This window comes from Acomys minous (genome assembly GCF_964271855.1).
Source record: "Acomys minous genome assembly, chromosome: 2".
Taxonomy (NCBI): Eukaryota; Metazoa; Chordata; class Mammalia; order Rodentia; family Muridae; genus Acomys; species Acomys minous.
Window position 1 is genome coordinate 47552335 of NC_140484.1, and position 26999 is coordinate 47579333.

The 26999-nt window shown below is 47.3% G+C and overlaps 1 long non-coding RNA gene across 2 annotated transcripts in view; it reads right to left on the bottom strand.

Annotated features, from left to right (window-relative positions):
• Window positions 1–174: 174 nt before the first annotated feature.
• LOC311592101 overlaps window positions 175–26999 on the bottom strand; it is a 71304-nt gene continuing 44479 nt past the window's right edge. For both annotated transcript variants that reach the window (XR_014777290.1, XR_014777291.1), the window contains 2 exons: window positions 6811–6871; window positions 175–916 (listed from right to left, as the gene is read on the bottom strand). This is a non-coding gene — a long non-coding RNA (uncharacterized lncRNA). The remainder of the gene's footprint in view (window positions 917–6810; window positions 6872–26999) is intronic.

A 26999-nucleotide genomic window follows, 5' to 3' on the forward strand; every position in this document is an offset into this window, starting at 1 on the left:
AAGGACACAGGGCAGGACACTCATGATTCAAAGCATTTCCTATGACCATTTTCCCCGTGCATCTTCAAGATTTTATCTGAGGACTGCTTGTTCCTCTGGCCCCCTTACCAGATTTTCCTTAAATGAACTCATCTTGTAGAAAATAAAAATAAGTTTATTTTTAAAAGGATCTTTGACATTTTATGAAGCATCTGACATGTGTTTCTTGAAAGACAAAATACAAAGATTCAAGCTCAGCTGCTTATCAAAGGAGCAGAGAGAGAGAGAGAGGCAGCCTGGAACTAGGGTTTTCCTTTACTAGGAAGGCATTACTAGGCAGGAGCTTTAACCAACTAAGCTATGGCACCCACAGCTAGGAAGGCATTAATGGGCAGACACAAACAGGGGTGAGGTCTACAGGTCAAATAACAGGGTGCAGTCAGGGTCAAGTTTAACGCTCTGACCGAGTGCTGGAGTCTGCAAATAAATACTCTTGCTTTTAGGAAACACAGCAGTCATCTCAACACTCAGGCAGCTGCATCGGGAGCAAGAGAGGTTCAAGGTCATCCTTAGCTGTATAATGAATTCAAAGACAGCCTGGTGACAGGAGACTCTACCTCAGAAGCAGACAAACAAGCGAACACACAGGCCCCATGGTTGTGGGTTCTAGATCTTCATTTCAGGAATGTCGAGCATATGCTGTCAGCACCAGGTCCACGTCGAGTCTAGGCACTAGAAGGCAGGGACTGTGTCCTTGGGAAAATTGTCCCCTTAGCATCCCTGGTGCGGAGCTGTGTCTCTAGCAGAACTGGCCTTTCTGAATCCCACATTCCTGGGGTCCTAGAAATTCAAGGTGTTGACCTGAGGGATAGCAAGTATCTCAGGAGCAGCTCAGGGATAGCAAGTATCTCAGGAGCAGCTCAGGAGTATCTCAGAGCTGGGGAGGAAAAGAGAAAACCATCAGATCCCGGAGACAAGGTGTTGGCTCCCAACTTCCTCCCCCGCACACCCAAGAAAACTGAGCTTCAAAAGTTTGCCCTGACTCCTGGTTCCAGCTGGCTTTGCTTCCTTCTGCCCACCAGCACAGCTTTCTCTCCATCTGCCTCGGGCCATATTTTCTTTTAAAACACTTTTTAAAATTATATTAAGACTTTCATAGACGGCACCAAAAATTTCCCTACAGCCTGGGCTCACTTCCCTGTTATGGGCCACTTGCATAAGCAACATAAATTTATCACAATTAAAAGAATTAATAGCAGCCAGGCATGGCGGCACAAGCCTACAATCCCAGCACTTGAGAGCTCAGGAGGGGGATGGAGAACTCAAGTAGCAACACATCTGATCCCTTTTTCCAAGTCCTTCACAGAGAGTCTTGGTCCAAAACCAAGAGATGACTGCTGCCTTCAACCCAGGTCAACGACACACACAGCTGAGTTACCATAGCAGATGCTGACCTTGTGTGCCTGCCTGAGGCTGCCTCTGTCAACTTTCTCTATTGTGAAACTACAGTTTTCCAGGCCTGTTTGCTTAGAACGTTCTGGAAGAAACCAGCTATTCACAAGCCACAGTGTGGATTCCATTCCACGTCTGTCTGTATAAGCAGAGCTTCTGAACATAAGGCTCAGACTATCCCCTTTGGTGTTTCAGACCGTGTTATATACCACACAGGTGTATGAAACGCATGATGCTCAGGCCCCTCAAAATGCTCCTGGCCTTCAAAGGGAAGGGGATTTGAACACTACTACAATTATGTGAACCTGGAAGGCATTGTGGTGAGAGAAAGAGATGAGACAGGAAAAAGCAAGTGCCTTAAGGAGTCTTAAGATACCCAGTAGGAGAGAGAGAGGGTTCAGGGCCAGCTGCCGTGGCTGGTGGCTTGGAGGCACTGTCAGGGTGTGTGTGGGATGCTGATTAACAAATATGGTTTCAGTTCTCCAGTTGTGCAAATGAGTGGTGATGATGGTTGCAGGTGATTTCAAGCAAAGTTAATATCACTGAAGTATACACTTAGCGAGATTTCAGATTGGGCTGGTGAGTAAAGGTGCATGCTGCCAAGCCTGACAGCCTAGGTTGGCTCTTCAGAAGCCACATGGTAGAAGGAGAGAACGGACTTTCACTAGCTGTCCTCTGACCTCTGCACCATGACACAGTCTGCCCCAACACAAAATAAATTAATGTCAAAAAATTTCATATCTTCAGAAGCCAAATTTTGGCCAGGATTGGTGGTTGTACTATCAGCACTTGGGACGCTGAGGCAGGAGGATAAACAGAAGTCTGAGGCCAGTCTGTGAGGGGTCACAGTCTCTCCAGGTGTCAGGCCAAGAAGCAACCCGGGAGGAGGTAAGAGTGAAAGCTCGGGGCAGTTGGATTTCATTAACCCAGATCAAGACTTCGAAACAGCCTGATACCAGGCGGTTTATTTCCAACATATTTAAGCCCAGTATAATTTGGAAAAAAAGTTTCCTGGTGTGATACAATCCTCAGGGCACAAGGAAACATAATTACGTTGAAACTGAACTCAAGGTACACGTCATTCCTTCCAAAAAGATGGATTCTTTCCCTTCCTTTTGGGTTTTCAAGACAAGGGTTTCTCTGTGTAGCCTTGGCTGCCCTGGATCACTTTGTAGACCAGGCTGGCCTTGAGCTCACAGCAATCTGCCTGCCTCTGCCTCCCGACTGCTGGGACTAAAGGCGTGCACCACCACGCCAGGCCAAGAAGATGGGCTCTAGAAACAGGCTATTAGTACCAGCTTAAGGGTCTAGAGGTCTGGCTTGGTCTCAGTCATTGACCTCAGTGTAGAGGTCATTTGGGTATTAGCCACCTCTGGTCCTGGTTGTGGGAGCCTTGACGTGACCTAACAGATACCACAGATCACCAGGCTGTTAAATCGCTTCTGATTCCCAGCCTTCTGGATGGAAGAGCAAGTTTTCATCGCTCTCACTGAAGCAACAATCCTGTGTGCTTCACATTCCTTATTTCTCTGGAGATCTGTGACCCTCAACAAGCCTGGGCCATAGGCTATTGTCCGTCAAAAGGGCGGCAGGTTTTATGTTACATGTATTTTGCTACAAAGGAACAACTGAAAGATGTCCCAGCTTTAGAACTGGTTGCTTCTCCAAGGAGGCCAGCTTCCTTTTTCTGGCGAACAACAGAAAACAAGGTCTGGGTGCTGGGGGCACAATGGTTAGTTAACAAGGCGTAGGCAACTCCACCCCAGTAACCACCGTGCAGAACAGCAGCTTCATGATGGTTGCATCTGAATTACCCACATCTGCACTGCAGCCTGCCACCCACCTCCCTGACTGCTTTATAAAGGCAGATGGAGACACAGAGGTGCTAATTGTGGGGGTCCGAGCAGAGGGGTGCTCTCACTGTGTTGCTGACCTAACTCGGTGAAAACTGAGCATGAGCCAGAGGCCAAGTCCCTCAGTGTAATGCTCAGAAAAATGCCTACACCCAGCCCCGAGGAACCTTCATCACCCATGGGGAAGGGATGGAATAGAAGACCCAGCCTAGCCTCCCTGTAGCGCTGCACAGGACCACCTGGCCCACGTGACTTCCAAGGCATCGATGCCACTGTACCTGCAGCCAGGGAAGGTCTGGGGTTAATTGTCTTTGCTCAAGAAGTGGGTTTGTTTCTTCCTTTGACGTGTATTTCTATAAATAGGCTACCCTTCCACCCGAACATCTGTGTCCCACAAAGGTCTCTCAAAAGCTACAGATGGGTGTCACTACCTTCCTTCATTCCTGCCCCAATTTAGAGTTTCACCATCCCCCGCCACCTTCCTGACCCCTTCTTAGTTTGCTGAAGATCCCTGACATCACCCTTGAGTGTTCTTCTCTAGGCTAAGGTGCTCAGGTCCCACCAGAGCTGTGAGTGACACCTCTGAGCAGGAAGGTCCCCAAATGTATCGCTTTTTAATTAAGCAAGACGAACCAACTAAAAGTAATTAGAAGTGAGGCTTCAAAGGAGCAGAGTGGGACTCATAAGCTACTATCCCAAAGGCAGAGAGAAACGGGGGGGGGGGGGGGGGGGGGAAACAATGACAGGATCTCACTATGTAGCCCAGGCTAGCCTCTAACTCATGACCTTTCCTGCCTGGGCCTACAAAGTCCTGGGGATGACAGCTACACCATGGCCAGCTGGGAAACAGTTTTTGGACTATACTCACACAGAACAGAAGCCAGCCCTCTGCTCCCATGTTCTTCTCTGTTTTCATTCGGTTTGCAGATATGTAACCTGCTCATACTCAAGGGCTCCTCATGCTTCCTATCCCACTGTCTCATGTAACAGCCCTCAGCAGCAGCCATTGCTATTAGCCCCGGGAAGACTCAAACCCAGGCCAGACTGAGTCCAGGACCGCCTGTTTACAAATGCTAGCCTCTCTTCCCGCTCAGGCACCAAGGCTAGGGCAGGACAATGGACCCTCGGCTACATGCATTTAAGGTCATCCGACTTTTCTACCCCAGGACAGCGCCCACACAGAACCCAGAAATCAAAGCTTTATGTGTTGTGTAGCAAGTTTATCGTCGCCATCTCGGCAGCCACCCCCCTCCCCAGGATCTGGATCTGTAGGCGCAGTACACCTTCAGTCTGAGAGGCTTCCTTGGGGGTTGGGCAGTTACAAAAGGACCGTTGGCAGCATTTTTTTTTTTTGCAGTCAAGGAGAGAGGGCTTATTGGCATACAACCCAGGTGGTCCAGGAGTGACTGATGGATGGAGCTGCCATGGGGCTTCAGATCTACCCAGACCCAACTTTACCTCAGCATCATCAGAAACCATGACCAAGATGCTCAACCAGGAGAGGCACAGTGTCTTAAGGACTGACCCTAGTGAACATAATCCTCTCTTCCTCCTAGAGGAGGGGCTGAGACCCAAGGATTGCTGGAAAAATCCAAGACCTTACCCAGCTTTGGAGATGAGGTCACTGATGCTGAAAGTCACACAGGCCACAGCTGGGACATGACAGTACAGACTTTTCCCTCTCCAGGACCTCACACTGACAATGCAGAGGCTAATCTGATTATAGATGAAGATTTGTCATGCAATGCCGAGGACGAACCCATGGCCCCACGCAGGCCAGGCAAGCACCCTATCACTGAGCTACAAACTCAGCCTTTCCTTAATTTTAAATTTTTTTATCTTTTTAGAGACAGAGCCTCACTAATTTCCCAGGTTGTGCCACCCCAGTCCTCAAGCCTTGCACCAGGGTGGGGCTGGCATGGGTTCAGCACCCTTCCGTTTTGCTGTGCCTTCCCTGAGGCTGCTGTAGGACCAGGAAGTTTGTTACGTGGGAAGGGCTGTGAAAAGCATTCAGGGACACTGGTGGGTGTTTGTAAGTGAACAGATGGACCGATACAAACCTTCATCTGTCCACCACAAACTCCTCTGATGCTGACGGTTCTGGAAAGAGCGCCTTCACCAAAATGCCCACAGCCAACCACACCACCACACTGCTGGCTGAGCTGCTGTTCGACAACCCCACCCCCACCCCACCATCCCCCACCCCCACCCCACTGCTGTCCTTCAATGAGAAGCCTGCCTTCTCAAGAGTCATTTTTTAAAGATGATGGCTTCTCCTGGGAGGTACCAGTCACGCATCCCTCAGCACACGTTGCTTTCTCAGAAGTTCTTAAATTCTTAGAGCTGACACACATGCTCAGAGACCACACTGTCCAAAGCAACCACTTTTTTATATTTAGCTATTGGTCAGAAGCAGAGCCACATGAGTAATAAATACTTTAGGATTTGATGGCTACACAGACACTGATGGCAATTGTTTGTACCGTTGTACCATTAAAAGAAACCATACCTGAAATCCATGGAGTAATGCTTGTTTTAATCCAATTTACCTAGGATTCTTTTTTTTTTTTTTTTTTTTTAATTTAAAATCCCTTGGATCTGATCATCAGTCCTTCTTCCTCCCCTCCCTCCCCTGCTGTGTGGAGAGGTAGAAGCTGCTGCTGGAGGCCACGTGCCCCGCATCTCCGGGAATGACTGACAGCAAGCTGCACACAAGCCCTCGCGTCGTGAACTGTTTTCTACAACGGCTTGTCAAAGGTTCGCTGAAGCAGGATGTGATTCATAACTTGTGCCCAATGTCATATTTTCAAGAGTGAAATTTTAAAAGAAAACTTACATCATTCTCTCAAAATAAACCTAGTAGCATAGAACCCTGATAGCCAGAAAGCTTACGTCACTCTTTTAAAATAAACTCAGTGGGCTAGACCTCTCTACCAGCCCCTGTCCGTCAGCTTATCACCTTAATCCCTGACTCCGTGGACTCTTAATCCATTCTTCTTGGAGCCTTTTATCTTTCTTTCTTTTTAGGTTTTTCAGACGGATGCTGTGTGGGAGGGTGAGTGTTGATAATGGTGCAAAACAAAAAACGTGCTAAAGTTTAGTGGGGAGATGGGTTGACTGGGATGGCTTGGCCTTCATGAAATGCTCTGTGGGAAGTTATGGACAGGGATCCAGGGTCACCATCTTGGAGAGGGGACCCAGCACATCACCAAGCTGAAAAAATGAGGTAAGCTAAGCATAGATAAGAAACCTGCATTATGTCAAGTGCATGCTCTTGCTCTCTCCCTCCCCCCCCTCTCTCCCTCACACACACACACAAACACACACACACACACACACACACACACACACAGCACCACCGGCTTAACATGGGCACAGAACCCATATGCCTCACTCAACCCCCAGCTTCCAGCTGCATTCCATGCTCTACAACCATCTTAATTATGTAGTTGGCCCTACATGGGAAAATCTTTAAAAATCATCTTCTGTTCTTCCAGGGGATCTGAGTGGCATGCCCAATACTCACTGTAGGAAATTCACAGCCACATGTAACTCCAGCTTAAGGGGATCCAACACCTTCTTCTAGCCTGAAGGATAGGAGAGATGTCATTTCTCTCGGGCAGACACCCTCATTTGTTAGTGCTGTATACAAATGTGTCTTCACTGCATAAGAAACTGCCAGACCCAGGGAGAACCTACTACTGCTGTCTTGCTCGATGGGCACATTGTCTTTCTTTCTTTCTTTTTTCTTTTTTGTTTTGTTTTGTTTTTTTTGAGATAGGGTTTCTCTGTGTAGCCTTGGCTGCCCTGGACTTGCTTTGTAGACCAGGATGGCCTCAAACTCACAGTGATCCACCTGCCTCTGCCTCCCCAATGCTGGAATTAAAGGTGTGCACCACCATGCCCAGCTTGGACACACTGTCAAACTGCCTTCTAAATACTTCCATTTATACGAATAGATTAGTGCTGTCTTCAGCCGTGACGAGAGAAGCTTCTCTCTGCAGTGGGCAGCAGCCAGTGCAGAGACTCCTAACAGTCAAAGCGCTGAGAATAGGCATTGAGAGCTCATCTGTAAACCGTACAGAGGCATGACATCCCTCCCTGGAGATTCAGGAGCATTGCCAAAGAGGGATGGAAAGAGTCTAAGAGCTGAGGGATGAGTGTGTGTGTGTGTGTGTGTGTGTGTGTGTGTGTGTGTGTGTGTGTGCACTGTGAAATGCTGTCTTTTGGACATGACATCGTCATTGCACACAGGAACTCATTGCAGCTATGGTAACCTGCATAAAATCAAGCCAAGCCAGGCCAAGAAGATGAGGTTGCATTCCGACAGGATGTGCACATGGGTGGGTGAGGGGGACATGTTGGAGTCCCTTGGGGGAGTAGGATGGGAGAGCTGGGGGGTGGATGAGATGAAGATACACTGGAGAGATGATATTGTCAAAGAAAAATAAAATATCTTCTATTTTTAAAAACAAATTTAAAAGTCACAAAACAAAAACCAAAGGCCATAGAAGAAAACAAGCCAAAAGAGAAAAAAAAAAAAAACGGCAAGTTCAGTTTCGTGTTTACATTTTCCATATCTATTTGGTACCCTTAAAATGTATTATTTTGTGTGATTAAAAAAGAAAATAAACTACTGAAACTTTCCCAGAGTGGGCGCACATTACACAGTCTATTCCTTGCTTAAGTAGGCTTGTTTGTTTGTTTGTTTGTTTGTTTTTGTTTTTATTTGCAGCAGCCATATACAGAATATCCAAAGTCTAGAAACAAGAGGTTAAACAGTGATTATTCAGTTTATTCCTCCTCCCTCTAAGTAAACACTTGTAGCCATTGCTTTAATTTAGAGCCACTTCACCTAAGAAAGTGTGTACAGGTTGAAGGAAGATGATACGTTGAGCCTCAAGGATGTAACAACATTTCATAAGTTTTATATACATATATATATATATATATATATATATATATATATATATATATTTAAAAACAGGGTCTCATTGTTCACAGCAAGGCCTGGAACTTGCCATGTAGCCCAGGCTTGCTTCAAACTCATGGAGATCTGCTTGTCTCTACCTCCTGAGTGCTGGGTTTAAAAGTATGTGCTATCACACTTGGCTATAATAAGTGGTTTTTACCTCTCATATACAAAAGCTACTATTATTTGTTGTGTAAAAAGTTAGGACAGTGAAAAGAATAAAAGTAGGGCTCCAAAATCTTAATCATTATGATACAACTTTCTCTTGTATTGTTTGCCAGGCGTTTGTATGTTTAATGGGATGCAATGTGCTTTTTAATCTGATATAATCACTTCCTAAAACACTGTCCTTATTTTCAGGCACAGGACCTGTCATGGTAAGATTTAAACATTAAGTATGAAACGTAAGTGGGGCTGGAGATGCAGTTCACTAGGAAGAGTGCTGCCTAGCTTATGCCCGAAGCCCTGAGCTCCATCCCTGGCACCACATATACCATGCACAGTGGTGTTTGCCTAGAAATCCAACACACTGCTGCTGGAGGCAGGAGGATCAGGGCATTCAAAGTCATCCTTGGTTGTGTAGCAACTTTGAGAACAACCCAGGCTACTTGAGACCTTGTCTCAAAAAAAAAAAATTAAAATTAAAAATTGGTATAAATAAATAAATAAGAGACACCTTCCCCAAAATAACAAGCCATAATTCCCCTGATCCAAAATGCCTCATATGTGTTCAGTCCTTCAAATGTATGCATGCTACAACATGAACATGAAGGCCTTAGAGGCATACAATCTTGAAAAATGTATAGTGTTTATACATTTATTAGCAAATACTTACTACTTATCGTACAGGTATAGAGGGCCTGCATGTGCCACGGTATACATATGGGAAGCCAGACAACAACTTGTAGAAGTTGGTTCTCTCCTTCCCCAATGTCAATCTTGCCTCTGCTTCCCAAGGACATTAAATTAAATTAAAGTTATTAACTAAAGGAATTTTTTAAATGTGCTACTAAGCTGGCTGGTCTAAAAATTTCGAAGTAATTTTAAAGAGAGAAAAAAAAATTCTCGCCATTGAGTAGATTCTTAGGGCAGTAGGGCTTTTTGGTTTTTGTTTTTTTAATGTATATGTGCTTATTGACATTTTTAATCTTTTCTGTTGGAAAATGCTTACGTTTTCATCTGCCCCTGAGGCTCTTATCTCTTAAAGTAGTCGCGTGTTTACAGCAGTGCCCCGGGCCCATCAGCTCTCAGCAAAGGTTAAAAGAACTAATGCACACTGGTGAAGATGCTAATCCTTTCTCCTGTTGCTCTTTCTTATCAGGCGCCTTAAACATTTACTCACGCTGCTTTGTGGTTTACAGAATTTCAAGATCCATTTCTATTTTGCTTTTGGGGCCTACCTCACTATCAGGTAAACACAGCCTAAGTCACCACGGTCCTGAGGACGGTGTCCAGTCCAGTCCCTCCTGCATGCAAGCAAGGCAAGCTCTGGGGGGCCCCTGGCTGCACCCCAGCCCCAACACTGAAACCTAACACCTAGAGCGGAAGTTCTTTCCCATCACTACTGACTTTCAGGAATATTTTATAGCCAGGCAGGGTGATGCATGCCTGGGATCCCAAGACTCAGAAGGAGGAAGGAAGGAGGATCCTCTGTTTAAGGATATCTTCGGCTGCATAGGAATACCACTCAAGAAAACAAAAAAATTGTTGATGAGTTTTGTCAATCTTTTGGTTAACTTTGAAATTATTTAAAGGCACCATCAGTGCTACCATCAGTGTCTACAAAAAACAATCTGGGTTAAGGAAGGCTGCTTTTGACCTGTGGGTCTTGAGGTCCAGTGTCCAGAATGGCGTCATGCACTCCACGCTGGCCCTCTGGTCCCTGGTTTACTGGAGTGAATGGGAGCTTTGAGGTTCACATTCCCCAACATCCATCATACCTGTGTCAGCCTCTGAGTGACACACTGACAAGCTCAAAGATAGGTGAGTAAATAATTAACGAAGGATTCCTGTTTTGGCTTTAATATGTATTTATTTGTTTATTTATTTATTTAGTGTGTGTGTGTGTGCATGCGCGCACGCGCAAGTTTATGTCTGTGCACCATGTATATCCAGGAGTCTCTGGAGGTCAGAAGACACATTGGATTGTCCTGAACTAGAGTTCCAGGCAGTTCTGAGCAGCCGTGTGAGTGCTGGGAACCGAACCTGGATCCTTTACAGGAGCAGTAACCACTGAGCCACCTCGTCAGCCACTGTTGCTCTGTTTTGTTGTTTGGTTTTGAGCTAGCATCTCGTACAGCTTAGGTTAACCTCAGATTCAATATGTAGCTGAGGATGACCTTGATCTCCTGATCCTCAGGCTGCAGGTCCGGAGGTCTGAGATTACAAGCATGAGTCACCACACTTGTTTTTGACGTTCTGGGAATAGAACCCAGGCTTCGGGCATGCTAGACTGTCTACCAACCAAGCTACACTCTAGCCCAATTAGTGAAGTTGTTTTTTTAAAAATCAGTCCCCTAGTTGATAAACTTGGGTAACACAGGCACCCCCTCACGCTGGCAGCTGGAAGGCCAGGGGAAGACTGCTGTTTGAAGTGGCTGGAGCGTGTACACTGAGGGATTTTTAACTTGAGCTCATGTAGCTTTGTAATTTCGAATTGTAAGGCTCGTTTCTATTTTTCTTCAGGAGCCAGCTTTACCCTGTGCGGTTTCACCGGGAGAATGACATTTAGAAACCGCTAATGTCTAGCATTGACAAAAACCATCCAGTACGCACGTGGATGGAAAGCAGAGGTTTTAGACAGCTTAGATGTGATTCTCTTTAAAAGCTCAGCATGGCACACAGCATTGCCTGCGAGGGTCTCTGTGTAGAGCTGGATGGGGTCCTGCCTTATTAATTTTTAAAGGCATATTAATTGTACAAAATGTAGGTTTGGTTTCCAGTTTTTAAGAATAATTTTCCAAGTTTTAGACCAGGATGTGTTTCCTTAATACCTGCTTTTCCCCTTTATTGGCCTGGCCTCGAACTTGAAGCCAGTTTGCCTCTGCCTGAGGAACACTGGGATTGCAGGTTTAGGTCACCACACCCAGACTTCTTTGATTATTTTTTATAACCTATCTCACATGAGCCAATTAGCACTTTTTAAAAATGAACTTAGGGACTGGAGAATTGCTCGGTGGTTAAGAGTACCAGCTGCTCTCCCAGAGGACCAGGATTGAGTTCCAGCACCCACAAAGCGGCTCACAGATGTCTGTTACCCCAGTTCCAGGGGAGTCAGCTCCTGCTTCTGGCCTCCTCAGGAACCAGGCATGTATGTGGAACAGACGCATACACTCAGGCAAAACACCCAGACATATAAAAATAAAATTTGTTTTTAAATGACTGTAACTTGTAACAGGTGCAAGCTCATCCAAAAGAGCAAAGAGGGTCTGGGGACTAAAAGCTTCAACACTGCATGAAATGTAAAGGAGAAAGCAAAAATAATCTAAAAGGTCACCAGGGTTACCTACCGTGCACAATGACAAGTAGATAGATGTCTTTATCTGCACTCTCCCCCGACCACAGACACACACACAGACACACAGACACACAGACACACACACACACACACACACACACACACACACACACACTCTGCAAGCTGCTTTTCACTTGTCAGCATTCCATAAACATCCTTTCATACCCAATAACTGTTCATCTCCCTCATTCCTATTTAACGATCTGCACTAAAATGGTTCCATGGTGCACAGCTGTGCCGTTAAGCACTGAAGTACCTTTTCTCTGATGTCCATCCATATTTTGAAGCATTCTGCTTGGTCAGAGACATATCAGTAGATGGCCTGGGCTGAAACTCAGCCTCCACTCATATCCAGTTAATCCCCCACCCTGTCGGAGCCTGGACCAGGGGCTGGTGGCAGGTCTCACAATCTGATGAAGTGCTCGTGGAACTGAGAGTAAACTAGGCGGCCAAGGATCTCATTTATCTGTAAAACTGAGCTATGCCAGCCCTCTGGCTTACATGGTTCCCCATCTGCAGGGTGTCTAGGTGTTTTCCAGTGCCATATTGAGTTCCTAATATGCCAGGGTAAAGCCCTGTGTTCAGAAACATAGTTATGCCCCTGCCTTACACACACACACACACACACACACACACACACACACACAGAGAGAGAGAGAGAGAGAGAGAGAGAGAGAGAGAGAGAGAGAGAGAGAGAGAGAGAGAGAGAGGCAGGCAGGCAGGCAGACAGACACAGAGACACAGATGGAGAGTGCCTCAAGCTCTGAGTTGGCTCTAAGGCACCTCTCTCCACACTCTACCTGCTGTCAACACCGTGCTCCCACCCCCGTCAGTGTTCAGAGCACAGGCTTCCTAGCAAAGAGCCTCTGGGTTGAACAACAAGCATGAAAGTAGAACTCAAGGCTGGGAAGATGGCTCCGTGGAGAAAGAGCTGTCTGTGCAAACATAAGGACTAGAGTCTGATCCCCAGCTCCTATGTAAAAGCCAGGCATGGCAATGCATGTCTGCATGCGCAGATCCTGGGCCTTGCTGTCCAGCCAGCCTAGCTAAAGTGAGGAGCCCCAGGTGCAGGGAGAAACTGTCTCAAAAAACAAGGTAGAGGGGGCTGGAGAGATGGCTCAGTGGTTAAGAGCACCGCCTGATCTTCCAGAGGTCCTGAGTTCAATCCCAGCAACCACATGGTGGCTCACAACCATCTATAATGGGACCTGGTGCCCTCTTCTGCAGATAAAGCACTCATATGCAATAAATAAAATAAAGAAATCTTTAAAAAAAAAATACAAGGTAGAGAATGATAGTGATAGGCCGGGCAGTGGTGGCGCACGCCTTTAATCCCAGCACTCGGGAGGCAGAGGCAGGCGGATCGCTGTGAGTTCGAGGCCAGCCTGGTCTACAAAGTGAGTCCAGGACAACCAAGGCTACACAGAGAGACCCTGTCTCGAAAAAAGACAAAAGAATGATAGTGATAATGGACAACACTCCACACCAACTCCTGGCCTCCACAAACGCAGCTCATGGGTAAGCACACGTACACACATACACACGTGTGCAAACACACACAGTGAGAATGAACAAGCCAGATGGTTCTAACTTAAAGAAAGATCTAGTCCGCTGCAAACATTCCTGCTGCGACAACAGCTACACCTATTAGTTCACACGTATTTGTGACTTTCATTTGACTGAGCTTTGGGACAAACCACTTAGAGAAGCAGCTCCATGAAACTTGCTGTTTATTGCTCATGGGGATATGGAGACATTCTTTCAGGACAGCAGTGAGGGGTCTCAAGCCTTGGGGCCACCTCTTTGCTTTGTCTACCAGGAAGTTCCAAAGCAAGCCCGTGCTCCATCACTTACCAATTGGGTGGACCTTCGCGTATGCTGAAATATAGCTAGCCTTCCCATCGATTCCATCTTTTTTTTATACAATGCTTTCTTATCATCAACTTACTTCCTGGTTATTTTTCAGTCTTTTCCAACTTATGCACTGCTAAGTCAGACCCATGGTAGAAGAAGAGGGGAGACAGATAAGTGTTTTCTTCAACCATTGCACACTTTCGTGTTATGTTTCTGTATGTATGTGTGGATCTGTGTGGGCTAGCCTGCCGTGAGCCCCAGGAACCACTCCTGTCTCCACTTCCCCGGCACTGGGGTTACATGCGCAGACTATCATGCCTGCCATTTTGACCTCTGGGCATCAAACTCAGTTCCATCTGTTTATAAGGCAAATGTTTTGCTGACGGGGCCATCTCTCCAGTTGTACATCCCTGCCCTTTAAAACAGACCTGTTCTCTTTACCTATCGGGTTAAGGCAACAAAGTCAGTGTACAAATGATCTATGGTGAGCTGGCTTCTGTGAACCCAGAGCCTTACGCTCGTGGCCGACAGCCATCTAAGGGCACAGTTAAGATCCTCATATCAGGTGCACGTTCCCGTCATGGGGCACAGACAGCATCTTCCTCTGGTCTTAAGCATCTGTGCCTGGCCTTTGTGTCCTTCTCCAGCATCAAGCCTCGCCTCCACTACAATACCCTCCCTGCCCTGAGCACCCACAACTGGGGAAGGACACTCTGTCTCTACCCCATCCCTCTAGTGCCCTTTCAGCACGGTTCTGTCTCATTCCACATCCCACCTCTGGGTCCCGCCCAGATGCTGATTCTTAAAATGCTAGCCTGGTTTCAAGAGAGATCACAGTCAATTTCCTGCTTGGCTGCACGCAGTCTTTCCCTCTTAACAAAGTCCAGCTAAAGCTGTAGAGCTGGCTGGGACCAGGACGGACACTAAATCCCTCTCACTGCGGTATCTCAGCCGAGTCCATGTTTAGATCAGATTTGCAGCACCGTGCAATGGTTCCAAAGCAACAAAGCCAGTATCACAGGGCAGTGTTTACTGCACATGTCCCTGTTACCTGGAGAAGGGACTGGCCTCCCTCTCTCTTATCTGGTGAGGTGCCGAGGATCACCGTGCCCACCCATGCCTCTAGATGTGTTTATTTTCCTTCTGTTTCCTCCCTTCCTAGCATGGCTGTGACTCTGCTGGGCCAAGGGGTGTCGGTCACATACAAACACCAGGCATGGCTGGTGGTATGATATCAAGCTACCGGGATAGTACCCAGCGTAATGGGACTCAGCCTGCGCTGACAGACGGTGCCGCCGGCCTTACCATTTTGTCTAAGTTTCCAGAGCCTGTCACGTCTGTTGTTCACACGGTGTCAGTGCACATTTTGCTGAACTGTCTTCTTTGTGCAGATGCCACAGTTTCACTACAGGGAGGGGAGAGGCGTCCTCCTTTCTGTTTTATTTTGTAGAGAAACATTACTTTAAAGTGACAGAATGTTACTTCAGCTCGATTTTCTTTCTTTTTTTTTTTTTCTTCTTCTTCTTTTAGAATGAATTGGCTGGCTCTGACCATACCACCCATGCCCAAGGTGTTTTCCCTCTTACTGATTTTTGTGTGTGTATGTACCAGTGTGTGGAGAGGGATGGTGTGGCAGGATGTACGTGTGGAAGTCAGAGGACAACTTTTAGGAGTCAGTTCTCCTGCTTTGTAGGGCCTGGGGATTAAACTTGGGTCATCAGAGTTGGCAGTTAGCACTTTTACCTGTGGGGCCATCATCTCAGTGAGCTCCCTGTGTGAGGCATTAAAATAAACAAAACATCAGAATCTGGAGAGAGAAACCACCCACAGCCCTTCTTTGTCCCACACAACCATTCTGCCCTGACTCCAGTCGCATGACTCTCTCCCCACGTGTGGCCACCTGGATTCGGCCTCATGTCTGGCTGAGGCGCTTTCCTGGGTTTCTCTATAATCTCCTGGCCTGTCGCTAGGATGGGGAGCTTTGTTTTGTTTTTGAGACAGGGTTGCATGTACCACAGGCTGGCCTAGAACTCGTTATGTAGCTGAAGACAAGCTTGTTCTTCTGAGCATCCTGCCTCCATCTCTGGCACACAGGGACTACTGGTATGTACCACCTCGCTCGGCTTAAGTGATTTTAGGGACTGAACCCAGGTCTTTGTGCACACGAGGCAAGTGCTCTACATCCCGGCCTCTCAGCCTGTTATTTTGAATGTTACTTTCATCTGAACGGCTTGTTGTTTGGTCCCTTTCTTTCTTTCTTTCTTTTAATTATTTCTTTATTTATTTTATGTGTATGAGTGCTCTATCTGCATGTACCTGACCTGCAGGCCAGAAGAGACCATCAGATCTCATTATAGATGGTTGTGAGCCACCATGTGGTTGCCGGGAATTGAACTCAGGGCCTCTGGAAGAGCAGACCAGTGCTCTTAACCTCTGAGCCATCTCTCCAGCCCTTGGTCCCTTTCTTTGAGTTGCTTCCTAAGCAACACATTAGTCTTTACCCAATAGATAAGCCTGTAGTGAGCACTTTAAACCCACACATGCTTTTTCTTCTAAAGCCAAGTCCCTTTAATTAAAGCAAGAAGTGTAACCATGTTTTTCCTGGTTTAAATGTAACATACGGCAGAAGCATCAACAGGCTCCCTGTTCATCCCCTTCTGTCTTACAGCGAGGTGCAAAGTTACTTCCATAAAAGTGACACAGAGTTCTATTTGGAAAGGGGTCCCTTCTCCCATAAGGAGAAAAGAGGACTCGGCATCACTGGGGACTGGACAATGCCAATCAACGGACAAGGCTCCAGCTGGAATCTGCAGGGCACGTTTCACCTCCCACGTGTTTACACACTCAGCTGCCCCAGAGCCTCTGTCTACTTCCTTCTCCATAGCTGTCACCCCAAGTGTCATATAAGCCCCCAGGTCTCACCCTTTTTGTGGTTTCTACTTGTTTTCATGAAGCCACCGCATTCATGAGAAATAGAATTTTTCTGATATTAATCTTTTTCTCTGCCTGATTTTTCATCCCTGGCTGCTGAGTCTAAAAAGGTAGTGAGAAAAAGGGGAGAGGGAAGGTTTGGTGTTTTTTCACAAACAAAACAAAAACCTTACCTTTTCTACATAGTCATGTGTTGACATCTTAGAAAATGCATAAAAATATGAACAAGAAAGTATAAATTACCTATAAATGACCTCTCTCCCTTTGAGACCAGACATGCCCTATTTCATCAGCATCTGTTCTAACTCTGCCTCTAATTCACAGGCAAAGCTCTGTTCACAGAACAGTGTGAGGAGTGGGGGAGACAGACTCACAGACACCAGACCGCTATGTCACCTCCGGGTCATATGACCTTGGTGCATGACCTTTATGTGTCACTTGACCTTTCTCAGCCTTGTTCCTTCACCTGTGAGATGAGGAAGACCTCTACAAGGTTGTTGCAAAGTCTCTATAAAGTTAGACATTGTAGGAGCTGGGGGTGGGGTCCAGCTGGTGCAATGTTTGCCTAGCAGGCTGGAGGCCCTAGGTTCAACCAGCACCACATAATGCAGTTAAGATCAGAAGTCTGAGGTCACCCTCGGCTACATCTGGAATCTGGGGCCAACCTAGGCTACCTGAGACTGTTTCACACAAACAAACAAAAGGCACAAGAGCTGAGGACAGCACCGGCCCATGGCTGGTGTCCATTAAACAGCACTGGCTTAAACAGAAACTTCTGCTTTCATAAGTAAATCTTAGTAGCTAGCATTTTATAAACTAAGATATAATTTTCATATATTACGTATTTAATATTTTACAGGTTAAGAATACAAATCTGTAAGTTACAGGCTGAAATATGTGATGTGATCAGGTCACACAGGCAGCCCTGGTTCAACTCAGTGAGTCACAAAACCAAACAAAAAGACACAAATTCAGGAAAGGGAGTCTTAGGGAGGTGGGGTCTTGACAGGGATTTGGGAGTGGTAAGAGAGGGTGGGGTGAGTGGAATCAGAATACATTCTATGTGTGTGTGAAATTGTCAAAGAAAAAAATAATAAAAGCTATTTTCAAATGAACACAAACAGAACATACACAGCCATGACATAACGAAGCTGGCTGGTGGAATGTCATAGCCCCTGCTTAGTAGGTATTCCCATCAAACTGAATCATTTATTTTTAGCGGAGCCAACCACTCTTCTCAATGTCATAAAAGCACAGCCAGGAGAGAGAGTCCTTACATCCCCTTTCCAGGCCCTCAAAAGCTATTTCCAATCCGGCTCCACTCGGCTTCATTAGCGAGACTGTAAAGTGGCTTCCTGAGCATTTGGACATTTGATTTATGAACACCAGCTAAAACGAATGCTTCGCTTCTGTAGGAAATCAAACAGTGAGCATCTCTACTCCAAGGGTTTGAAAAAAAAATGATTTTCTTCTGTGCCCTGTGGGCCCTGGTAACGAACACTTCCGGGGGCCTCAAAAAAAATCAGAGAAATGGAGGGGGGCGCTTTATGCCTCACAGGTCACAGGGAAATCACATCCAGGGCACTTCTCCTGTAGCTGACAAGACCTACAGCACATTTGTGGGAGAGCACAGACACCAAGGTTCAGTAGGATGAAGGACCAGGGTCCATAGATAAGTGACAAAGCTAGGATGCCAGCAGACTCAGGCGACCCAGCTGATGCCTTCCCTTTCAAACCCAAGGATCCCAAGGAGAGAGGAAACCCCAGACAGTGGCTCTGAATAAGCAGGCACGCAGGACAAAGGCACACTCATATCACACTAGCATTTCTATTCCCATCCTGTGGCCAGATACCACCCAGGGGTAACCTGGGAAGGTGCCTGTTCTCCATCCCTACCTCATCTTCCCATCACAGACCTTCTAAACCTAGGGAGACAAAGAGCTTTGTCTTCGCCATCAGCTCTCACGCACGTAAGTACAGGGAGTTGAGTGGTGCATCTTCTCAGGGCCCCAGCCATGGCCTGAGCCCTGAGGGCCAGGGATAAAGGTGCTGCAAGCATGCAAGGTGGACATCTCAGGAGCCATGATGGACGTCCCAGGCACCACACTACTACACAGAGCACTCTGAACAGCACCGTCTTGCTGACACCGTGGAAGGGAAAGCAGAGAACAGAAAGTTCAGGCTCTGGGCCCCATGGCAGCTTGCTTCTATTGAGTTCCTCACTCCCAAAAGCTGTTTTAATTAACACCCAAGACAGTGGAGTTCTCATACTCCCTTCCTGGAGGACCCAGGTCAAGTCCAAACCACCCGTTGCTGCCCTCCTTCCCGCTGCAGAAAATTACCTCGCCTCTTGGGAGAGAGCAAGCCACTATTCAATTTAAATTGATTTCCACAGCTGGCTGGCTGGCGGCAGTCCCATAACAGGGAAGTTGGAGGGATGAGAGCAGACTCCCAAAGACAAATGAGAAAGCATCTGCCTGGACGGTTGCTGGAAACGGGGATGGGGGGAGGGGGCACTTGAGGTGACCAGGAAGTGGGCCTGCAAAGAAGCACTGACACTTCAACCAGCAAGGAATTTCAGGTATAAAATGGAGTGGGCAGTCAGAAACCACGCTGAGCAAACTAAAAATACCCAAAGGCCATTGGCTGGGGAATGGGCAGATTGCGAGTAACATGGTATGAAAGCTCTGAGCATCCAGGCTTGGCAGTGCATGTCGGCAATCCCAGCACCTCAGAGGTGGAGGCAGGAGGATTGGGAATTTAAGGTTATCCTTTGTTCCATACAGAGTTCAAGGCTGGCCTGGGAAGGAGGAGGAGGAGGAAGAGGAAGAGGGAGAAAAGGAGGAGGAGGAAGAAGATGACATAATAGGTCCTTCATTTTCACTAATATCCTTGGCACAGCATTATCTGGGTGGTGTGTGTGTGTGTGTGTGTGTGTGTGTGTGTGTGTGTGTGTGTGTGTGTGTAGGAGCAGAATTTCCTTTGCTCCCATTTGGGTCCTGGTATTTGTGCTTTGAAGGAATAGATGAGGTTTGACTCCTGGTTGTTTGTTAAGAAGAAGACATAGTAGGGGGAGATGAGGTAAGGGAAGGACTGGGGGGCATTGAGTGGGGAGAGGAACAAAAAGAAAAGAGAAAGCTAGCACAGTGAGGATGGCTCCAGGACATTACACCAGGCTAGCACAGTGAGGATGGCCTCCAGGACATTACACCAAGCTAGCACAGTGAGGATGGCTCCAGGACATTACACCAAGTACAAGGAGCAAAGCACAGACGAGCCCATGGCATGAGGGACGCATGTGGAATGTCCAGACAAAGAGCTGTAGCCATGCAAGGTGAAACGGAAGTCACTACAGAAAGCCACCTAGGTCAGGAGGGTGACTGACTCCAAGTAGCAGTACAAGTGCCAAGAAACTGGCTTGTATTGTCTTGAAAAATTGCTAAGAACAAAACAACAAAACCCCACTCAATGGAACAACCAAATGGCTGGTCTAAAAGGCAAGCTGCCTGGTGGAGCTGTTTTCAGGAGTACCTGGGAAAGGTGTTGCAATGAAGGCTTCAGAGCCTGCATGGGAAAGGAGGCTGAGGCCCAAAATGCCCTGTGGCCAAGCTGGCATCATTACGCACTAGGCTGTAGTGCAAACAGAGTGAGCTCTGCCCTACTGTCAGCCCCTGAATCCACTCTGGGCTGCAGCACTCAGCAGCCAGGACTGAGGGTAAATGACTTCTGCCTCTGGGAGTCATAGCCTGTGACTCTATAGTGTAGCACCAACCTCATTCCATGCCTGAGAGGATCAAATGAGTGACAACTTTAGTGCCGGCTGGGCCCAGCCCATGGCCATGACCTCTGCACACTGCAGCCTCAGAACAGGCTGTCTGTCAGGAGCATGTCCCATTCAGTGGCTTGTGTTGTGTACCCCTTGGGCTTCTGACTAGACTTGGGCATTTGTCCTGAACCTCCTCACATTCACCATCCAGGCCCGAGCTGGCTCTGCCCAACATCACTGCTTCCTATTCTAAGCATCACACATGATGTGAGGTCAGCCTTAAAGCCCAAGAGAGGAAGGGTGGGTCCCAGGCTGTTCAAGAGGAGGAAAGGAAAGGTCTGGGGTCAGGAAGATACCGCAGGTGTAGCAATGCAGAGCCCACTCGTCAGGCACAGAGAACCAGAAGACTGTTCAACTTGTATTGTGCCCTGGTGTGCCTCCTGCCTCCGTCCAAGGAAAGTGGGGCTCAGAAATGCAGCAACTTTTCCTGGGTCACACAGCTCTTAAAAAACAACCAGGACTCAAATCTCATCTATTCCTGCAAAGTACGAATACCAGGACCCGAATAGGAGCAAAGGAAGTTCTGCTCCTACACACACACACACACACACACACACACACACACACACACACACACCTCACCCAGATAATGCTGTGCCAAGGATACTAGTAAAAATGAAGGACCTTGGCCCCACACCAGGAAAACTAAAAAAACTCTTGGCCTGAAGATAGAGAAAGAGCACCAATTTTTAAAAAAAGTTTTAAAAAGTTAAAAAATGTCACCACCCCACCCCACCCCCAAATAATTCAAAAATACAGACCTCGCTCAGTGGTAAAGTGCTTGCCTAGATTTGACTCCCAGTATCCTATAAAAGGAAAGGGGATCCAAACAGATGCTGAGACTCACAGCCAAACATTGAGCAAAGCATAGGGAGTCTTGTGGAAAAGTGTTCAGGGGGGGAGGATAGAAAAACCTGGAGGGGACAAGGGCTCCACAAGAAGACCAACAGAGCCAACTAACAAGGGCCCAGAGGGGCTTGTGGACACTGAAGCACCAACCAAGGATCATGCGTGGATTGGACCTAGGCCCCCTACACAGATGCGGGGCAGGCTTCATGTGGGTCCCCTAGTAAGGGGAGGGGGGGTTGTCTCTGACACAGACTCTGTTGCCTGTTTTTTTTTTAATCACTCCCTACTCACCAGGCCACAGGGGAAGAGGAAGTGCTCAGTCCCGAAGAGATTTGGCATTTTCTGAGGAATAGGGGAGGAGGAGGGGAAAGAGGGAGGGAGGGAGGAGAGAGGGGGGAATGGGCTACAATCTGGACGTAAAGTGAGTAAATAAATTAATTTTAAAAATTAAAAAAGAAATACCTGAGATAATCAATTTGTAAAGAAAGGGATATGTTGGATCACAGTATTAAATATTTCAGTGTAGAATAAAAAGGAAAAAAGGAAAGGAGAATGGAGGAAGAGAAGGGGAAAGGGAGGGAGAGGAAGGGAGGGGGAGGAAAGCTCAACTCAGAGCCAATCAATTCTTTGCCTGGCCAATGGATTGCAAAAGACGGGAAGATTCCAGTTTCCTCTGGCTCCAGGTATATGCAGGGGAGCCTGAGGTGTTGGTGAACATCACCCTCACGCTGACTTTTCACAGAATCATGCACAGAGTGTGAAACTGAGGGCAAGTCAGGATGGTGGTGCCCGATGGCTCTAGCCACCTACCTCCAGTTACGGACCTGCAACTAACAGACAGCATAGCTCTGGCTGGGCATCCTAAAGAACCTAAAGGTGCTCTCCCCCATATAGCCAACACCTCTGATGCCCAAGCGGGTCATAATAGAAAATACTGTGGCCAGCTGCCCATTGCAGAGTCCTAACTTATGGGTCTGAAATACACCTGCAAAGAGAGTTTTCTTTAACTGCAGACACCCTCCCCCAACGTCCTTAAGAAATGTTGAGGTCCAGGATGCCGAAGACCTAAAAGAAGAAGAAAGAGGAGGAGGAGGAAAAGGAGGAGGAGGAGGAGGAGGAGGAGGAACAGCAGCAGCAGAGAAAAGCCAGACTGGAATTCAGCATTGCTACATGGAGCTATAGCTTGTCCACATCTGGTTCTTGTCCCATCTTGGCTCATCTGGGAAGCATCCTGCTGTGAACTAGCTTATGTTTGTCTCCTTTCTCTCCCCTTCATCGTCCTGACTACACCCCCACAGGCCCTGGGAAAACACCTAGGCTGATTCCAGGCTTTCCCACAGCCTCCCTCCAGCCTCCCCATCTAGCTACTCAACTCCAAACACACCTCCTCAGCGAAACAAGTGCAGTCACAAAGTTTCCCACCCTCACCCCAAAGAGGCCCACTAACCCAAGGCACCAGCCGCCCTCCGCCCAAGTGTACTCCCCAGCTAACTATATGCCGGCAGCATTCAGCCACTCACACTTAGAATTGCTCAGGCTATGCCTCACCATTAGAGCCTGGCCAGAAACAGGCTGGCTGCAAAGGACCTGGAGAGGTTTAGAAGAAGGCATCTTCCCACAAGGGCCTGAGGTTGCTGATCCATCCACACCTCCTGGTCCACTCTGTGGTATTAGTCTGTGATGGATCCCCTGAGCCTGGATACTCTAGAGAGAACTGATAATCATAGTGAGATAGTCAGTATTAGTGAAGACTACTTGAGGGAGGCAGAGTAGGTGAGGGGTCACCTAACATCATGTTCCAGTTGGCTAGCCTCCTGGGCCCCAGCCTCCTCATATTCAAAGTAGAGATATTATTAGGATCTACTAAGCTGATCCGGGTGGCCCAGGTCACCACCTAATAGCTAACTATAAAACTGCACACCCAAATGCAGGCATTTTGTCCTGTTTATTAATTTACAAGCAACAGAGACTCATTTGAATCTCACTTGAGTTCGGGTTGAATCTAACTTGGCTCTGCTGGTGGTATGAAAGGACTTAACCACCTTTGAGTTACAAACTGAGAGTCACAAAGTGGGGTGACTGTGTTTCCCATCTGAAGATGCATAGGGAGACTGGCTGTGTAAGTTCATATTGTGTCTATCACACCTATAAACAAGATGGACAGGTGTCATTTTGTGTGGACTTAATCAGCAGGCAAAGCCTAAGCTCCAACAATGGGTCAGCCAGGTCTTGGTTATTCATGACACACGAGCAGCGACCAGTCTAAAGCTTACAGATGGAGTTGAAGCGGGGGAGCTCTCCCAAAGAACAGTAAGGCAAGGGCTGTGCTGGTGAGTCACCCCGAAACTGACTTTCTCTAGCTCCGTGGCCCTTCTGACTGGACCTGTCATCACATTGTCCCTTCAATTCTTTCCCCACCATCGAAAACACAAGTATATGACTAAAAGTGAGGAATCGGATGAAGGATTTTATTCAACCTAGCTGACTTTGAAAGTCTAGGTTAACTCCAGACACACCACATATATCTATTTTTAAAATTATATCTATCTATCTATCTATCTATCTATCTATCTATCTATCTATCAACTATCCACCTATATACCTACCTATCTATTTAGTGTGCGGAGACTAGGGAACAACTTGCAGAGGTCAGCGTTCTCTTCTCACCATGTGAGTCTTGGGGTTTGAACTCAGCTCTTCGGGCTTGGCTGTAAGCACCTTTACTGGCTGAGCCATGTTACCAGCCCCATACTATAAACCTCTTAAGCAAATGTTGAAGATGTATGGAATCTGTACTGATGACTAGAATGCAAATTTAGAGCAAGTTTCAGATTTACCCCGTTGCCAACCCCTAACTCCCACCAGAACTACTGAGTAACACTAACATTCTGTCGGGACCCCACCCCAAAAAGCCCCAGGTCATAAATATGTCAAGAGTCATGGAAAATGAGAAAATGGAAAACAGAAAACAAAACCAACACACACACACACACACACACACACACACCAATCATTCCCAGAAAAGACTTAGCAGCCTCCACAAGGCTTTGCTCCCACTGGGCAGCTTCCGGCAAGCTCCTGTTTGCGCAGCCGGTGAGAAACAGCCCCGTGCGCACGATCTCCCTTTCGTACCCCCACTTGCTTGTTCTCTTATGACGATGGGTGGCTTAGCTAAGTTTCACAGCACCCTCAAACGTGCCAGTGGGCTGGCTGAGACTCTCGGGGCTCGGTCTATCATCACATCTGGGTTGCAACCACAGAGAGTTTTTTGTCTTTTTTTAATCCTCGGTTCAAAGGCGGGTGATTCGTCAGGGCTGACAGGTTCCGGATCGCTACTGTATATGACCATAACATCACTGTAAGACGCCCCCCCTCCCCCGTCCCGCCACTGCCGCCCCAACTCAGTCTCCGACCCCATTGGGAGCAAAGAAAACTCCCAGGTACTTTACCAGACACTCAAAGCACCATCCTGTTTGGGACACAGTTATTTGGCACTCAAGTTTCTCAGCCCATAGCAGCAGAACTTTGAGCTTCTGGAAGGGAAAAATGCATCCAAGAAGGATGACACACCATGACTCACTGCCGAGCTGAGGAAGAGGAGACTGGATCTGCTTTATTCACATCTGACCTGAAACAAAGGCTGTCAGTGTGGGTCCGTGTCACTTCCTGTTGCTTTGCTTCCATGAGGGAGGAGAGCGGCTAGGAGGGATGGCTGTCACACTACATGGGTACAGACTAGTCCTACCTGGCCTGTTTCCTTGGTTTGGGTAATAAAAAATAAATAAACAAATCCATATTGAAATAATAAGGGTGATGCCTGGGACGATGACTCAAAGTTAAGTGCTCGCCTTGAAAGCAGGAGGACCTGAGTTCAGTTCTCGGAGCACACTCTTTAAAAAAAACGACAGGCTTGATGGTTGTGCTTGTAACCCCAGAGCTGGAGAAGGGGAGACAGGTGGACCCCTGGGGCTCAGTGGCAGCCAGTGTAGCTTAGTGGGTGAGTTTCTGGTCAGTGAAAGACCCTGGCTCAAAACAAGCAAAAAAAAAAAAAAGTGGATATACCTGAGGAACAACACACAAGTTTGTATACTGGCCTTCACAGTGTATATATACACACATACACACAATATAATAAAAACTTTTAATGGTGTGTCAATCAACCCCCTTCTCCGGGACCTTGTCATATACATCAGGTTGTCCTCAAATTTGCTATGTGACAGGGCTCAAACTCATGATCCTCCTGCAGCACCCTCTTGAGTGCCAGGACCCTAGGCATGTACCAACATGCCAAGCCTCCAGTGAGTATCTCTCTAATGGAGGTGTCTCTGGGCTCTCAAATTCAACCTAGTGAGCATCTAGACCAAACCAAGCCAACGATCCAGAGGGAAGCTAAAAATGAGCCAAACAAAGAGCGAGCCTCGGCCGACGTGTGGAAGCTTTGAAGCGTCCACACCGCCTGACTTTGTACAGACCAGGGTTCACAAGCAGGTTTCAATTCACCCGCCAGATTGAGGCGGTATTAACCACAGATCGTGGTGAGTTCACATACAAGTCTGAGCCATATCTGAACCCTGCAGAAATAAGCACAGCAGTTAATTAGTGATGCCTGTCAGGAGCACATGAATGGAGTCACCCTATGTTTGTTGTGTCATTTTGTTATCGATATGGACCACCCAGACCTTCTCCACTCCCAGAGACTGTTTAGAGGCAGGAGAGCTGATGTCTGTAGTCGGAGCCAAGAGTCTGGCTCAGCGCTCCCACTTTCTGTTCATGCCACCATCCATCTCACTCCGTTTTCTATTGAAAGCACCCCGTCACCATGTACGCTTCCACCCAGGAAACAGCAACCAGGAAACAGAGAGAAAAATCAAGATCCCATTTGTCTTGATGGATTCATTTCGATACAACTTCACTCAAGAGCTAGCCGCTTCCTGATTTCACATGTTACCATCAAAGACAGGGGCCAGGGCAGCAGAGGTGTGTGTGTGTGTGTGTGTGTGTGTGTGTGTGTGTGTGTGTGTGTGTGTATGTGTGTGTATGTGTGTGTGTGTATGTGTGTGTGTATGTGTGTGTATGTGTGTGTGTATGTGTGTGTATGTGTGTGTGTGTATGTATGTGTGTGTATGTCTGTGTGTGTGTATGTGTGTGTGTATGTGTGTGTGTATGTGTGTGTGTATGTGTGTGTGTATGTGTGTGTGTGTATGTGCGTGTGTATGTGTGTGTGTGTGTGTGTGTGTGTGTGTGTGTGTGTGTGTGTAGGGGGTGGGGGCTGCCCCGCAGCAAGCTGAGTTGAGCTTCTCCAGGTGAAAAGCTATTCTGGAACTGCAGTGTTAGGCTCCAGCCGCCAACAGAGGAGTTATTCTTGTCCGTCCCTGTGGGCTCCCACTACCATCTCTGGCAAAGGCAAACAAGAATCCATTTGCATCCGGGCGTGATGGTACACACTTTAATCCTAGCTCTTGGGAGGCAGAGGCAGCTGAATCACTGTGAGTTCGAGGCCAGCCTGGTCTACAGAATGAGTCTAGGACAACCAAGGCAACACAGAGAAACCCTGTCTCAAACAACAACAACAAAATTAAATAAATAAAAATTATCCATTCGTGCAGAAAGGAGAAGCGGGGCCCAGAAATGGCAGTGGTGTGGCCATGGTCACACTGCAAGGCTCTGAGGTCCAGTCTCCTCATACTGGCCTGTGCATGTCCCCCCTACTGCAAGCATTGTCTTAGGCTACCCCCTACAGAAGGGGTCTAATTTCTTCTCCCAAGA